This window comes from Argiope bruennichi, chromosome X2 (genome assembly GCF_947563725.1).
Source record: "Argiope bruennichi chromosome X2, qqArgBrue1.1, whole genome shotgun sequence".
NCBI classification, from domain to species: Eukaryota; Metazoa; Arthropoda; class Arachnida; order Araneae; family Araneidae; genus Argiope; species Argiope bruennichi.
The window spans coordinates 13,047,787-13,066,772 of NC_079163.1; the positions used below are offsets into that span (position 1 = coordinate 13,047,787).

At 28.5% G+C, this 18,986-nt stretch overlaps 1 protein-coding gene across 1 annotated transcript in view; it reads left to right on the forward strand.

Moving 5' to 3' along the window:
• LOC129960361 (glutamate receptor 1-like) overlaps positions 1–18,986 on the forward strand; it is a 547,350-nt gene that overhangs the window by 307,615 nt on the left and 220,749 nt on the right. The gene's annotated exons all lie outside the window — the stretch shown is intronic.

Sequence of the window (18,986 nt, forward strand, 5' to 3'; positions counted from 1 at the left end):
AAACCTTTTATAAAAATCAGAAAGTATTTTGAATAGTATCGGAATAGGAAAAATTTTTTTGAATATTTTAGAATATAAGCTTCATTTTTTACAGAATAAAATCCAATCCTTTCATTTCATCCTTTTTATTTTTTAAGCAATTGAATTCTTGACTTTGAAATCGCTCCCCTCTTTACTTCTCGAAAAATATAAAAACTAAAGAGCATTCCAATATATTTACTTCTTTCAAAAACTGAAGTTAAAAATCAGAAGTTTTACGTTTAAAAACAAACAACATGTACGTGAAGGGCTATTCCTTTAATATAGCAACAGAGCTAAGAAGTACACGATAAAAAAAATCAAAACACCGAAGGTTTCATTTCACAGTAAAGACTTTGATAAAATTCTCTGACTTGAGTAAAAGTAAATTGAATCCACCAACTGAGCAACAGGCGAAATATTTTTCATCTTTAAATCTCGCTTTGGTAGACTCCCCACAAAAAAACGGATGAAAAAAGTTAAACATGCGACTTGTTTCCTTTTCAGTTCATTTCCGAAGAGAGCTACCCTGTCTAATAATGTTACCAAGAGTAAAAGTCAACAAAATGCTGGGAACTGCCTCCCACACTTACAATACGTTGTTAGTTTCGCGCCTCACTGTACATATCATTGGATTGCTGTTGCCATAGAAACCTGGATTTTAGGAGCGGCACTGCTCGGCGCTACCAGAACTAACGGAATCTACAAAATGTTATAAGGGGGGGGGATATATTCCCTCACTTTCTCTTGGGGAGAGGATGATGGAGTTGCAAATGAAATTTTGCAGTCTCAATTGAGTTGCATAATCGGATTAGCATGCAAAGGATTCTGGGTACAGAGACTTGGCGAATGCACCGCCGATCATCCTTCCTGCAAATCATGTAGAAATTTGATCTGAGTTTACTTTTTCTTAAAAAAAAATTTCTTCTGTTCTGTATTAAATAATTAAGATGGCAATACATTTTTCTTTTATAGTAGCATATGTGCTACTATACGGGCAGCTAGTCAGAAATAAAATTTCATTTATTTGGAATATCCCTTTGTCTATGGAATAGTTTCAATGGATCCACGTTCTAAAATTATTTTTGAGTCGCACGAAATCAGGCTTCATTTTAACTTCGGAAATGCGCCTGAAATTTTACTTTCCCGCTATGATGGTTCTTAATATAGACCGAACGAAAACTCCATGTCGGCAGATTCCATTCTGAAACTGTATAAGTTCAGAATACTTTCTCAAGGATTCTTTTTTTCTGTTTTCTAGCTCCCTATTCAGTTTACAACGTTGTACCTGTCATTGCGTAACTATGTCCAAAGAATGTGGATTTCTTATTAAAAAAAATTAATAACGGATAAAGATTGAACTGTTTCTGTGCAACTGATTGAACTGTTAATGAAGCATAAAACCTATTCTAAAAGTATTTCAAGAATATTTCTCCTTATATTAAAGAATATTTTACATATAGATTTTCACTGTATTTTAAACTGATTATTGTCCTTCTGAATAAGCCAGAAAATTAAATACTAAATTTGCATGGATAATCCTTCAAAGATTTTTGTTTTAATGAAAACTTTTATACTTTTCCACAATAAATTAACAGATTTGGAGTTAACTTGTAATTCATATTTATATTATATGTTCTAAGGATTTTTTTAAATCTAAAACTTTCAACTCAATATGATAATTTTTAACAACTGCATGGAATATTTCTTGCCAAAGATAAGATCTTTCCAAGTTAAATAACATATGCTTAGTACAGTTCGAAATAGCGCATTGATAATTGAATTTTTCCACTATAATATCTTATGAATGGATTTAGAATATTTTATAAATCACTTGTCATAAGTTTGAATATCAATTAGTGTGAAATTTAAATTTTTTTGATATTATGGTCGTCAGTTAAAATTTCTTTTTGGTTAATTTAAATTACTGTGCATGTTCTTTCGTAATATCTTTATTTAATTCGGCTTTGGTCCTCAAGATTCGAACTATTTATCCTTTTAGAAGCCCCAGTAAATTAATTTTTGAAATTCTTTTACATGTTCTAATAAATGTAAAACTAGGCGTACTGGTTATCCTGATAGATATTTATTTGTTTGCATTAGCAAATTCACTTTTTTCATTTACTTTTATTAAATTGACTTCAGTATCTCGTTAACTTTTTTCTATTTCATGTATAATAACTCAACATTTGAACATTCTGCATTTCCCTCTATAACTTTATTTATATTATTCTATATTTTTTTCAAAAAATAATTCGCCTTATTCCTTTTATATAGCAGAAATAACCTTTGTTTTATTTCCTGACCTCAAAGTTTTAATTCCGCTTAAAATCATAGGGGAATTCAGTGATCATAATAATACATTTTTCAACTTTTGAATATACCATATAAACAAATAGATTAGCAATCGAATTTCCCTTCACTTTTATTAAGTCTTCTCTTCTTGGCAAGAAAACCAAAAGAGAGAAATGATAAACTTAGCCGATAAGTATATTTATTAATTTATCCATTTTGTAGTCATTTTAAGAAATAGATGAATTTCAGCGTCTAACATCAGCCAAAATAAGCTGGATGGATTTTCTTTTATCAATAAATTCAAATCAACAAATATATCATTCGTCAATTAGTTATCTTAATCTAGAAAGAAATATCTGGATTAATAATTATCTATCCACATCTTTATTTATTTTTATTCTTTTACACTCTAAATTTTATATTAATTGTTCTCAACTTATTTCAAAACTGTTTATTATTTTCTCAATGAAACTAATATACATGAACTCCTGTGTTTCAAAAGAACTCTTACGTTAAACAAATATTTTTCAAACACATTAGCATTTTCAGTAACTTTAATAAAAATAATGCTATTCGAGCATAATTTCAGGATTTATTTCTTTGGTTAAATTATCTTTGTAATGATACATAGCTTTTTGATATTACTTCAAATACCATTGCTATTAATCTTTAATTAAGTCATCAAAATGTACATTTTTCAAAAGGCTTCTACAATTTCATAATGAATTTTATGAATTAAGCATACTTAGAGCATTTTACAGTCAGCATCAGTCTACATTGAATGTTAAGTTGATAATGAACTCAGCACTGTGATACTTAGCTTACATGACATTAAAGTAGAATCAGTTGCAGATTTTTAAATAATTATGTCTAATAAATATAAGAAGAAATTTCTGTCTGTTATCAAAGTAAGTAAATCAATAAAATATACCTCTGCTATAAAGAAAATGTACCTTAACATCATTTTTTAAAAGTTTTAAGATTCCTTTTAATTTATAATTAAATATTTTCGACATATTTTAAGAAGCTTTTAATATTATTTAAATCATTATAAAACAATACTTTCTGCATAAATATACGATAAATTGTAATTTAAAAGTTAACTCAGATATATTTTCAAAACATGTAACTGTATAAAAAAAACATTAAAGGTCTTAAAAAATTTTTAAAACAGTACATATTTGAACTAGATATAAATTATTTAAAATCTATTTTTTTCTAAATTGAATGATAAAAGAAATTATATGCTGAAAAAAATTCCTTGGAAAACTAACCAGTTTCTGAATTCTGGAATAACTAGAAAACAATTGGATTTGAGACTGAAACCATTAACAAAACCTATTTTGTTCTAAGACAGTAACATAAATTACGTTTCGCTTTGCAAAATATTCCTGGAAAGCTGGCTGGCATCTGAATTTTTGGAATGAAAAGCGAACCATTATTCCTTTGAGCTTGCGGTTGAAATAAAGAAGAAAAAGGAGAAAAATCAGCGCTTTTACAATATCCCTAACATGACGATCAGCTTTCAGTTTTTGTTAAACACTTCAAAGCAGAGGCTTAGTAGAAAAGAAGAAAGAACAAAGTTAGCTCAACCATGCCATGATGAGATAAAAAACAAATTTCTCGAAAGGGTCTAACAAAAACTCAGCGGGGAAAAAAGAAGACACTGTATTGGATACAATAAAGAAAGTGATGGAAAAAAGAAGAGTAAAAAATGATTACAATGGAGGAAATCAAACGTTGAAATTGCCGAACTTATGAGATAAAACCAAGAATGCATGGGTTCAAAAACAATAAGAGAAAAAAACTTGAAATAGATTTTGAAAAATAAGTAGTGTTTTTTAAAAGATCGTTGTTCTCTATTTCATAACTTTAAGCCTCAAATTTAGTTATAAATCTAATTTTACTTGGGGTTACTGTTCTTATATAAGTTTTTCGGATACTTTTGGTCTAATGAAAGTTACCAAAAGAAGCCTTTTTATATTTGTGCCCATTTATTCCAAAACTAAAGAACGAAACCCAATTTGTGCTTTTTCCTTTTAATAAAAACATTATACATACAGCATTTTCGGTGAAATTGACACGAAATGCCAACGAGATTAATGCATTTTGCCTTCCAAAGTCTTAGTTTAAACAAATCCTTAAATATCTTGTTGAAGACATTTGATTTGATATTGACAGTTATGTAAAATTACGTTAAAGGTTTCATCAAAGATAGGCAACGACTTAAATAATTCACTCACATATTACATTAGAAAATGGATATATCTCCTTTTCCTGTTTTGTTATTTAATACCTACACCGACCCAGTCTACACGATTGGGTAGAAGGCACTAGCAGAGAATGGATAAATCAAATGCAAAAATGTATTATGTACATGCATCACCCTCCCAAAAAAGGATTATGATTAATCGCAGGAAACAGCAAAAATAGCAACTGTAAATAGTTCGCTTAATTATGAAAAATATAAATACTCTTAAGAATCTTCAAAAGCAAATGCTTAAAAGGATAAAAATATCAGTTACTAATCCAGAAACAGGAAATATATAACTGATAATAAAATTTTCTTAAAAATTATTTTAAAAAATTGTGTCAAAAATGTCATGAAGGTAGTTTTAAAAATAATACCAAAAGTCCACACCATCGAAAACACAAACAACATTAAAAGTCCTAAAATCATTCAAAAATATTTAAAAGTATTTTAACACCAGAATCATTAGAATATTTAAAGGACTCATTACTCGACAATTCACGAATCCAAAACCATGAACCCAACCATCAGCAACCGGCAGAACTAAAGAGTATTTTGAAAGTTCAAGAAAACTCATGAAACACACAAATTTTTTAGCAAAGATAATGATTTTTTGGACTTACTAAAATTTTGTTTTTATAGAAAATTACAGAGAGTAAAATATGTAGAATGCAAAACATGTTAAATATGTAAAATGTATGAAATATAAAATAAATATAAATAAACCTATCTACGAAACAATAAAATTGATATTACATAAAAATAAACCAAGAAAAGCTACAGCTATAAAATACCATTATAGATGTCTAAATATATAAAAAACGTAAACGTGTGGCAATACCGCAGCCGGCATACAATACTAAAGCCACAAGAAAAGACTCAAAAATCCCTTAGGCAACAAAAATTCTTCTCAAAAATAATTAAAACTGCACGGATGTAAGTGACAAAAGTAAGAGCAAAAACACCTCAGATTTGCCTCAGCCGATAACACTAATCCTCACAGAAGCCATAGTGTTTCTCTAAACATTTTAGATACACACTATTTTTATATACGTTTTTAAATCAAACGAACTGGTGTTGTACTGCAGGATTTTCAAATGAAACTTTTTGATAAGTGGGTTTTAAAAATATAATGGTCAGTATCACTGAGTTGATCACATGGGCACAAAGGAGAATCATATATATATATATATATATATATATATATATATATATATATATATATATATATATATATATATATATATATATATATATATATATATATATATATATATATATATATATATGTATATATGTATATATGCGCTGTTAAAAAATCAGAAATGTACTATAAATTAAAAACATGCTCACACAAGGCAGGAAGGGCCCTGACCCTTTTTCCTGATTCCAAATCGCCCTAGCGACACTGCCAATCTTCAACAAGCTGTTTAGCGATTTTGAGTTTCACGCGAGAATATGAGGTCAGAAGGTTAATTTTTATATCTTATAAAGTGATTAATTTCTCGTGGTAAATGGCAAGTTAATTGCCTGAGATGCTGTCACCTTTTTTACAGTTTGGAATTTTAATCGAATAATAAATTAAGTTATAACAATATCATTTTAACTTAAAGCAATATGAAACAAGTTTCTATAATAAACATTGCAGTGTCTATATCACATTTAAAGTGCACCTCTAGAAAACAGCATATCTTGATATATGTTTGTGTTTACTGTAATTTTTAAAACTAGGAAGAATTAGCAATAACGATCGAATACAATATAATTTCATATTAAAAAAAACAAATTATTACATTTTTCATAATTTTTAGCATTTATGAGGTTTTATGGTAATTTCTTAAATCATTGAAATGCATTTACAACTGAAGTTTCATTAAATTTTCTTTCATATTTTTATTTTTTGGTAAATGAACAATGAAAAATTTTATTTAAATTTATTGCAACTTTTAGCTAGTATTTTAGCTATTTTGTAGCATAAGCGGAGAAGACTGAACTCAAAAATTGACAGCAAAATTCTTTAACAAAAGATTGATCAATTTATGATCATACAATTTTTTAATAATTTTCTTAAGAAATATTGTTTCAAATTTAGATCGCTTTTAAGATTTTTCTCATAAATAGAAAAGCAATGATTCTAAAATTAGTTGTTTCGGTTTTATCTTCAGAGTACTAAATCATAACTGAAATAAACTTTTCATCAATAATTCATGAACTAATAAATGAAGCGTTTTAAAACTTTTTATATCAACGAAAATGTTTCCTTTTCCATTAAAAAAAAGCATCTGATCACCCAAAACCACCCAAACCCTCATCATAGGGTCAAGAAAAAAAATTGATGTGCAAGAATATGCTGGGTGTTATATTAGGATATTGAAGCGTATTTGTAAGCGTTGCTAGGAGACGGGGGTAAAATATTTTCAGGAATCCTATCCCCATTCCTCCCCAGCCACATTTATGCATCGACATATAACCAAGACGGGAGACTTTTTTGCGCTGGAATCCCACATACACAGCAGATCTTTGGAAAAAGTTACATTCCAATAAACGGTACAGCAACCATAAAGTCAAGTATCTTTATCGGAGTTTTTGCATTCAGTATTTAAAGAATATCCAAGAAAACGGACTACTGTATTTGAAATAGAATTGTAAGAAAACTATTATAGTTTTTTGTGAGTTATGATGTATGCTAAGTATATGTCAGAGAATGGAGTATATGGAGAATATTGGGTCAGTTTTGTTATATGGTTTCATCTGTTAAAATCAACAGTTAATGATACGGGGTACTACATCCTTTTGGAAACATATGTGCGGCATTTGATCGATCTAGCTTGAATAGTTTCATTTATATAATGTGATGTGAAGTCTCAATGGATCAGTAAGGATATCTCTTTTTTTAAATTCTTTTTTGATAACCACATTTTTGTACTATGAACAAACATAATCTGCAAGGATATGAAATGTCTACCATATTCATTGGATCAGGATCAGCGCAATTTTCTCCATGCGAGAACACTTAGAGAATTTAATAATGCTCAATTTCATTACGTTTTTTGGGACAGGAACACATATAACCATTCCATTGGCATTGTTGAGAAACTTCAAGTCCATCATTTTTCGTGACATGTGATTTCTGGTATTAAATTGATGTTTTGAGAACATTGTTGAGTGATCTTCAACAGTTTTCCCATGATTGACAGATTTTAAAATCAGACCATCACATATTGATGAGATTGGAATTAACTTAAGAAGCGTATTAAAAAATCTTGACTTTACTCTTGAAATTCCTGCAAAATAGTAGCTAAAATAACTGGAAAAGTTTGCTTAGTATTCCTTTTTAAAAACCACCAGTCCTTTCCAGATGGCTATGCATCAATTAAATTATATTCGCAAATTACAAATTGTTCACAGCTTCGAGAAACACTGATTTTATTTCAAAATCTAATATTAAACTTATTTCCTGAATTCTTACAATGCTCTGTTTCTGAATTTAATAGGATTACATGTAAAATCTGATTCTAAAAATTTATAAAATGCATTATATTATCTCTCTGTAAAGAGTTATTTAAATTAAATCAGATATCATGTTTTCACTCGCAGTATATAAATGTAATAATCAGACGACTGAAAGTCCATTAGAAGGTATAATGTCCCTTTAGAATACTTGGAAATCATCAATTATTTAATTAAATTATCATAACTATATTTGCTGCTTTCAGTAATAATGGAGAAAGTCTTCATTCTAACTTTTGTGATAAATGATGAAATATACATTTCGCAAGCACTTTTAAATATATCTTGATTATTATTAACGATTTATGCATATTTACTGAGTTAAGTGTACGTGGGTAGTTAAGCAAAATTAATGTATTCTGAAATGTGAGTATATGGTTAAGAAAGCGCATGAATCATATGACTACTGTCTCATGGAAGCAATGACTATTTAATTCTAGTGAAAATTCATGAAATATAGTTTAAAAGAAATATTTTCTACTGTTACTCTGAAGGATAAGTCTAATGACTGAAGAAATTATTTATTTTACGTTTGTAAGTGAAGTTATTTCAACAGCAATGAATTCAATAGTATATAATAATTTAAATCTTTATAATAATGCAAAATAAATTCAATTAAGTTCAAGGTGCGATTTATTGCATACAATTTTATTTTTTATAATATTTAGTAATTTTAAAATATATCTAAAATTTTGAACAGCATTATACGAATTTCAATACAAATTTTGTCATTTTAGCATTTAAGTGTTCTATAATAATTTCTTAATTGTTTTCTATAAGCATATTTTTCTTGTAATAAAATTATTTAAGACTGAATAACAAAGGTTTTACATCCTTTAACTATACTAACAAGTTTTATCTATAATATTTTATCTATAATAACAAATGCTTTTGCGTCTGAGCTTCATGCCTGAAATCTCTTCTTTGTGTTCTACCAAAGAATAGGTGTTTAACAGTTTTAATGGAGGTTCAGGTTCAAATATATTGCTGATGATTCACAGGTTTAACAGGTTCAAATATATTGCTGATGATTCACATGAATACTTAACCATGTAAATTGCAATGAGTTATCAAAATGCATTCATATGTTATATTAACTTATTCAATCACTATTTATTTTTTAGACAATGTAATTTATATTGTGGCTTAATGATAGCTAATCTGATATTCAAATTTCGCATACTTTTTTTTCTTTTAGAAAAATATATCTCTTTGCTGTTGCGCACACTCAATATCTCTTCGAGATACGAAAAAAAAATTGTTATAATTTTAACCCTTTATGTACTGAATTATGTTGTCATCAATTTTTCAACTTCTTTTTTGCACTATAAGTTAAGTTTTCTTGCAGAATAATCCCAGAGAACCCAAGAAAAATATTTTAATTAATAGAAATATCTTAATTAATTTAATCATTAATTAAATATTTTTAATTCCTACTTTTAGCTTATATTAACTTCTTGCTATTTGGGTTACATTCTCCGTGTTCTTTAGAATACCATCAACAAAAATTGTCATATTACAAAGATATAAGCCAGATTTAAATGGTACTTTTAAGTACCGTCAGTAAATAAAGGGTTAAATACATATAATTTTTATATATATATATATATAATATAATATAATATAATATAAAACCCTATTGTATACTCACTTTTTTGCTTCATTACTCAATACATCCCACCGATCTTCTTAGAGTACAAGAATAAGAAAGAATCTTAAAAGTAGTTGAGTTCTTGGTTCAGGATGACATTTTAAAAGAGAATGGACTTATTGAGTTTCGTTTTTCACGTAACAGATGGTACCTTTTGAAGTGCTTGTTCCACAGGGCATTTTTTAAATGTAACTCAAAGCCTGCCTGTGCAATGCGTTGAGGATATTCTACAAATTATGAGTGCGTGACCTTATGCTAGATTTCAGATTCCTTTTGGCTATAATTTAGTACAAAATGAATCATACATATTAAAAACTGCGTTTGATTTTCTTCTAATGTTATTCTCGATATTCATCCTGTTTTAAGCTCGTTAGTTACAAACCAGCGAGAGAGATCTCCCAAACCTTTCTCGCATACTTTCTAATAAATGTGTTATCCTCAAGAAACAGCAAAATATTGTGGATTTTGGATAAGACAAAGATCGCTTTCCATAGCATTGGGGTACAATAGAAACGAAATATTAACTTTTGTCATGAATTTAGATTTTTTCCCGACCGATTAAAATCAAAATTTGACACATAACTGAAATTGCAATTACAAAATTACATAAAATATTTGACATATTTAAGTCATGGCATTTTTTATTTATCTCACTTACATGCTTCCAAAAGTACAGACGGACAGCCGTTCAACTTCTTGTGGCATTTGATTCAAAATGTGATAGGTTTCTACAATATAGATGTTAAATTTGTGTGGCAAATTTTATTTATCTAGAGCCAGCCAGCCAGATTTCCTACGAATTTATTCGTAGGAAATCTGGTACAAAAATCTTGTCCAACATTTTATAGAATTCTACAAATTCGGTGTAAAAACCACATACCAGATTTTATCCACGCAACTCAAATCATTTTTTGAATTATCTCTGTCGCAGACTGACAGACATAGTCCCAAAATGCATTTTTCGAATTCAGGGAAGTCTAAAACTTGGAGATTTGTCAAAATCTCGTCCGAAATTTTCGACGATCCCCATATTTTTACTGTACTTTATATACAAAAAAGTAAAAACACTTTTTGCTTATTTTATATATAGCCATATTTTTAAGGTTATTTAATCAATTTTTGTAGCCTTTTTGAGAGAAGAAGCAAGAAACAGAATACCTACTAAATTATTTTCCATCTCAATTTTTTATCCAGTGATAGAAGAGCTTACAGAATTTTATACTGTCAGCACATTCCGTATCTCACTGAAGTGCAAACTACAGTGAACTTCCCAAAAATTTCTTATCCGACATCGCCTTAAAAATATTGGGCTTTCAATGTTTTAAGGGTTCTCAAAGCCAGCAATGATAAGAAATTCTCTCTGCATTTCAAAATAATGATATGTTTTATTATCTGTTTGACTAGAAATAGTTAGCAAATGAATATTTCGATATATCTTTTCAGACCTAGAAAGGAGTTTTGTTCATTGGCATTTATTACATTCAATTATATTTCAAAATCAAGAACACGCGGTTTTGTTTAAGGGTAAAATCAAAAGAGTTGGTTTGTTTACTTTCTCTATTGCAAGAGCTAGTGTTTCAAATATATGGCGATAATAGTTTTTTAATCCGTCAGTGTTTCGTCAATATTACTTTCTTAATCTTAATTTTATTTCGTATCCTTTGTTGCGCATACTTCTATATTTTCTTTATTCTTATCTTTGCTTCTATCTTTGAACACATTGACAATTGTATTATGTTTGAAATACTTTTCCAAATTGAAAAAATACCTGAAATTACCTCGAATTTTAAATAAAAATATTTCAAGATATTTTTTTATATTGATTCAACATATAGCAGGATACAGAAAATGCATTATTTCTATTACAAAATCTTTAATCTTGTTTGTTTACTGAAAAAACAAATAATAGTGAGGGATATTTTTATGAATCATTCTATTTACCTATCTTCTGTATTATTAATATTTGAGAATAAAAGATTATATTCTTTCCAGACAAATTTTACCTTCGAGTACAACCAAAAGGATTCTCTACTTCGTACCTTTTTCGTAAATTTTATTTCCACAAATATATTATGGTTGTTGTTGTTGTTTTTAATGGCAATTGTAATAGGCAAACCCACTCACTTTAGAAGTCAGTGATTTTAAGAAAAGGATGCATCTCTTGTTTTTTTAGTAGCGCCATCTAGGACCAAGAGTACGTCTTAGCGACACACTCTTCACAGCTGTTTTTACAGGGCGGATTTTGTTCATGCATTTCATTCATGCATCCACAGATCGTAATTAAGACCTGAATCAGAGAACTGTTACCCTTGATCCAATGCCTCAGTGGTATTACTCTCGACATGGAGAACTTTGTGAACACAACAGGTTTATACGTGAGACAGCCACCACACACACGAGGAGTCTTCGGCATAGAAGGTTCGAACTCGCAACCCAAAGAACTCGAATCCAACGCCCTACCAACCAGGCTATCCCAGCTCATATAGTATGGAGAGACACTAATTAAAAGTGCCTTCCCAACAAATAGTATCGAAAGGCATCCGCATGGCCTTGCTGACTTAGGCTATCCCAGTTCATATAGTATGGAGAGACACTAATTAAAAGTGCCTTCCCAACAAATAGTATCGAAAGGCATCCGCATGGCCTTGCTGACTTAGGCTATCCCAGTTCATATAGTATGGAGAGACACTAATTAAAAGTGCCTTCCCAACAAATAGTATCGAAAGGCATCCGCATGGCCTTGCTGACTTAAGGCTCAAAATATGAATAAACATCTAATTATACAAAAAATTTCATGTGCGACTTTGTTTTTTTTTCGCATGTTGTAATCATAAAATAATGATATACAACAAGAAAGAGATAAAAACCATTTACTTTCAGATCTCTGTATTCCATCGAAAAAGTTAAAGACAACAATCCCAACCAGATATTAGTTTGCCCATACAGCAATGCAGCTCACACGAAAAACTTTTCTGATGTATCTTAATGAAAAAAGAAATAAGAAAAAGAAAGTGAAGAAAATTGGTGGCATGACTTCTGTTTCTTATTTCGGTCAGCATGGGATATGGGATAAGAAAAAATGTACCAATGCGATCTTAGTTCCATATAAAGACAATCCTCGGAAGAAGTTTCACGCGTATAATACACCAGAGAATTCAATTGCAAACGTGACTAACTTGCAAATGATTCTCTGTTTTCCCCAAATGCGCAACAGTGATTGAGGCGGAGTTGCAAAGTGGATTCCATCTAAAGTGAGAATTAAAGATCTTCTTTCCAACTTTTTTCTTCTTATTCTTGATTCAAAAAATTCCTAGTGACTGAGATTATTAAACGATATTTTAACAGAAATAAAACGTTTGATGAATAAATCTTTGTTAAAAAATAGTCATCAAATCTTAAATCAAAGGTAGAAAATATTCTTTTGATTATTCTTTTATAGTTATATTAATATTTTGAACAGTTCAGTTCTTCATTTCTGAAACATTATACTTTTATTCGATATGAAACGTTTTTTGAATGTAAAATTGAATATTAATTCATTATTGAAATATAAAAACATTCCAATGATATAAGTTATTTATAAATCTTATTTGAATTAAATATTAATGAAGGTAAAATAAAATGGTTATCAATGTACTTTGAAATTTTTTATTAGAAAAATTAGTTAACGGAAGTACTAAAAATTTAAATGAATTTTACCTTTTTTAAAGTATTTACTTTTTTTAAGTTAAATTTTTTAAAGTATTTGTAAAAATAGAATCTCACTGTGTACATATTTTTATATTCGTGAGTGAATTAATTTATATGTAGTTGATGCGTCTTTAAATTATGATTTTAAAATTAAGATCTTTAGGAAAATGATAAAATAAAAATTAATTACACATATTTCCATTAAAATCCTAAAATTTAATGATTAGCTTCAAGGCTAAAATAAAAAAAATGGCGTCTAGGACAACTGTAACAATTTTATTCAAAATATACGAGATATTACTTTTGTTGAAGCTAAAAACTATATGTAGTATTTAATCATTAGGGTATTTTATTAAAGCTCAAAGCATGATGCATTTATATCAACTCAAGAAATAATCTGCTCAAACATTAATGCTGTCTATAAGCAGACATTTAATTATTATTATAAAAATATTTTCTCTAAATTTGTACATCTATGACTTCTTGTCTATTTCTTATTTCTTTTGGAAACTCATTTATATTATATACTAAATGCAAAAAATTTATATCTAACTTAGTGAAAACTAAAAATAATCCTGGAAAAACTGCTACTTATTTAAAATATTTCGTTTGAAATATTACCAGAGATTTAGATGACCGAATAGTAATTTAAATATCCATTCATGTGCATATTTTACATGTAATAGCAATTTTATATAATCCTGTACTTATAGTTTAAATGGAAATATCATTAATCTAGATTCACTACTTCTTGTTAGAAAATTCATAATCTTGCGCTTTAATACTTCCAAAGTCTGCTAAACGTAATTTTCAAAATAGCTCTTCAAGATTATCGCTGTTTATGAAACTGCATGAATTTCATCTCTCCAAATCCACAGGCTTTGATACAAGGATCTCGAATAGTTTCATTTCATTATTCATAGCAAAGATGTGATGTTGAATTTCCTGCTCTCGGACTGTTACGGTTTCCGTAACGACTTAATATTAGATTCATTATTCACAGCTCGCATGAGAATAGGATTCCAAGACGTTATTCATCATTTGCATACAAACACCATCATTCAGTGATACGTTATATGCAAAATCTGGATATAATTTAACGCTACCTGAGAGGGTCATTAATATCAAATGACCAAAATAAAGGGTCCGTCCAGAAGTATCTGTTGTACCTTGAATTGATAGAAATGATATTACTTTTAAGGAAAATTGCTTGAAATTCAAGCACCGCAATTAAAGTTATTAGCTCAGACGTTTTGAAGTAATTTATTACTTAGTTTGAAATAAAAGCAATGATTATGCAATATATTTAACAGATTAATTTAATTTTTTGTAAATTCACATAAATAGAGAATCTGAAAAGGGAGAAACAAAAGTGCATAAGCAACCTGTAAATTAAAATTTAATAAATAAAACGGATGAAAATTGCTTTTCATGCATCAGAGCCTAAATCATACTTTCATTTTGATTTTCTTTTCTCCGATAGATGATTCTTCTTCCAATAAATACTTTTCATTCGCATATACCATTAATTCCAAACAAAATACAAATAAAACGTTCCATTATTTTTTTACAAATTCTTTTGGCATCAATCTTGTAAAATTTATTCAATTTTATTTAGAACTGAAGCAATAAATAAATTTAATTATAAATATCGTTAAATTGGTCAGCCTGAATAAATGATAAATGAAAAAAAAATGCTTTGTCAAAAAGTCAGAACTTCTCAGAGAAAAATCAAGAAATACATTGATTTCTCTAAGAATGACGACACATCAGTCATTGTCACTTTTAATTTCTCATCACTAGAAACGTGTAATAGTTCCAGCGTGTTGATTTATTGTTTAGTCTTTTCGATACACTTGCAACATTTCGTTCGGATATAACACATATTCTATGTTAAAAGTGCTTCAAATATACTGTCAGTCCGATATTTAGTCAACTGTGAAAAAACTTTAGAGTGTTCAAAATATTATCTATGGGTGGAACGATTCTTTTTCATAACACAAGATACTAAACGTGTTCTAAAAAATTACTTCGAAAATTCAAATTTTTATCACAGTAATCGAGCTTAGTGTTTGAAATTATATTTAATAGTCTTTTTGTAACTTTCTGTAGAAATTGAACTAAATAATATCATTTTTATATCGATAATAGCAGTTGTTCTATTTTAACACAAATGAAAAAGTGCATTTTATAAATTTTCAGAAGATGCAATTCTCGTAATGTAATTATTTTGGAAAATATTGAAGAAATAAAAAAATGTTTGAGAAATTTCAGTTAAACCAATCAAATAAAGTTTCTTTATAAATACATACTTAAAGGCGTTTTATCTCTTCATGATATAGCCCTTATTTTGTAGTTTTAGATTTAATACCTGCAATTTTTATGCACCAAAAGATTGAACATCAGTTGTACATATAATTTTTTTAATTATTGAAGATTATATGTGTACCTAATTGATTGTTTATTTTTAAAGCTGTAGTTTTTCCACATAAATTTTCAACATTCTTTTCAGGAGAAAAACCCACCATTCACCAAACATTTGGTATGGCTGAAGAAAAAAAATGTTACCGAATTTATTGCTGTTTTGTATTTTTCTAAATTTACTTAAAATTTTTTATGTTATTTATTTTAAACTATTCAAGTTTCGAAAGTTTAAATCCATTTCCTTCCATTATGTCAAAATAAGACATTGCTTCAGCGTTTCGGAAACGTTGATAACAGGACATTAAAAGCCAAGGCCTCATTTATTTACTTTTCAATAGAAAATGCGAGGCACTGACTCAAGAATCTGAACAACATCCAACATGATTAAAATATCTTACGAACAAAGTCTTAAAAAATGCTTGTGGCCGAAACAAACTAAAATGAATAGTTTAGTGAATGCAACGGACTGGAGACTACCAGAAAAAAAGAGTTAGAAAACTTGGCATGCTCAACTCTTAGGTAAAGACTATTATCATCAAAAGCATAGTAGGCACAATCAATACAAGTTGTATTAGAGAGCCCTCTTAGAAAACGGAAAACCCTGGTTTATAATGCATGAGAGAATTTCCTTTGTGCACTTGGGTTTCTTCTTTGAACAAAGATTTCCTTCTTTGGCTGCAACACAAAGCAAGAAACGGCGCCATTGCTTTAGCTTGTGGTTTAATAGAAAATATAGGTATATTGTTTCATTCGGAGATTATGGTCTCCGCCAGCATCTTTAGACGCGGAACGGACGTCTTTTATGTGGCGTCTCGTCTTTGCTTTCGTTTTAGCAGATGGATTCAGCTCCGTAGCTAATGCGTTTCCTCTTTTTAAATGTTTCATGAGCTAACATGGTTATCTAGAAAAAACATATACCCAGTAGAATGTATTTAAGAAACTGTATAATATTTTCTGATATCATTTATTACTCGTGATATTGTACTATATCCTAAAAATATGAAAATTACATTGTAAAATATTTTGTGACATTCGTAGTGATACTTTAATAGCTGTACAACCAATTTTCTTTTATCATTTATAATCTTTGTTAGCAATGACTTTTATATTTAAATAGTTGACAGAAAAATATTTTGATCATGCTTATTTTGATGCAGATTTGCTAACATCCTAATCATTTTTTAATCACTAATACCAGTTACAGTTAAAAATAAATAGGCGAATTAAGGGATTTTAGAATAGCATACATAATAAAATAAAAACAAAATCTGATGCTTATTAATATGAAGGATTTGGGATTTTGAACATATATTTCAGAAGTTAAATGAACAATGATGTGAAACAAGCTATCTGAAAAGTACATTTACATATAATTGCTTTCTATCACAATTCATTACAGATGCTATAATAAATTAGAAGACTTCAATTATAGATCTTTGCCTTAGAAGACTTCAAGAATAGGTTTTTGCCTTAGGAGATTTCGAGGCTGTATAAATTGCAGAATTCACCATCAACTACTAAAGAATGATTTAACTCTTACCAATGTCAATGCGACTTTTAGTACGTGCCGTAATTTATCCAGTCTTTCGTTTTAAACTACAATGATGATTCTTCGAGTTTTGTTTTGAATAAAAGGGTTATTTTTACTAGTGAATCTAAAATTATATTATAAATGAATTGAATTTAGCGGAAATTTTATATTATTTAGTATGAAATTGCAAAGTATAATCAGCCTCGGTAATCTAAGGGGGCTTATGCAGTAATTTCAAATCGAGATAATCAGGTGAATGACAAAAGTACATTCATTCATGTATTCCTCTTTACTGTAATTACAAGACTTAAATTGTGAACATATTCAAATTTGTTCATTTTCGTTTCTGAACTTTTGAAAACTTAAAATATTACTTAAAGTTTGAAAAACTGCAGAATACGATTTTTACAGGTACTTTTATCCCGCAAAACAACATGTAATTTGAAAATTTCACGTAGTAGGTATATTTATTTACTTAGTATTTTGTCTCTTTATTTACTTAGCAAGAAAACTTAATCAGTGATAGCTAATCTCAAAATCAAATTGATAAAATCAGAATTAAAAATGTACATTTACTCTTTATATTGTGTTAAATGTTAACTACAATTTCTATCCTGTTTCTTTTTATAATAATAATAAATAAAATAAATAATAATAAATAGATAAAATAAAATATTATTCTGTAAATAAGTGTTTCTTTACATTTAGATGGCTTTTCTGGATCTTTTAGATAATATACTTCTAGAAATATTAAAAGAAGTTCATATTTCCGTTCATACTTAAGTATTTTAACTTCACGAAAAAATAAGGCTCTTATGTCTATTCTTTTTCTGAAAACCCTGTTAACCCATTCAGTTTTTATCAATTTAAAACGTAATTACGCAAATGATCTGCTCATCCAACGGAAGTATCGTTAAAAAGAAAGTTCATTAACTCTACGTCTTCTTTCAATATACAGATACCTTTAACTACTTCAATTAATACTGAGCAGCCCTATATGTGAGCAAATTTAACGACGGGAATCCATTCTTCTTAGAACACACGTTTCGAAAATAAGAACACCGCCCTTTTATGATTTCTATAAAAATTGATAATAGTTAATATTGTGGCTGTAAATGAGTTAAAAGGTACTTAAAAACAGAGAAGAAATAAGTTTTTTGGGGAAATACTATAAAATTTGAATCGTTTGCCTTTCTTAAATGTTTTCGTAATTTTCAGATTATTCTGATGACCTGCATTTTTATGGGGGTTATTTACATTTTATTATCTAACTAATGGACATTAGAAACATGTTAGATAATAATAAAATTCGAATAACTTAAATGCCCCATGTAAACTTATTCTTAATATAATGATATAAGAAACCGCTTCATTAAGTGATAGAAATTAAGCTCGTATATAATTAAAATTTATTTTATAGGATAATTTTGAGAGTAAATAACTAGTTTTTTATCATATAACTTAAAAGAGGGTTTTATATCTTTTTTAGGTTAGAATAAAGTTAAAGAGGTATCAACAATAATCGGATCTTTCTTGCTTTATAGGAAAGCTATAATTTTTGCCCACCTTTTACGTAAAATGCAAATGAAGATACTTATCAATTATTATTTAAAAGT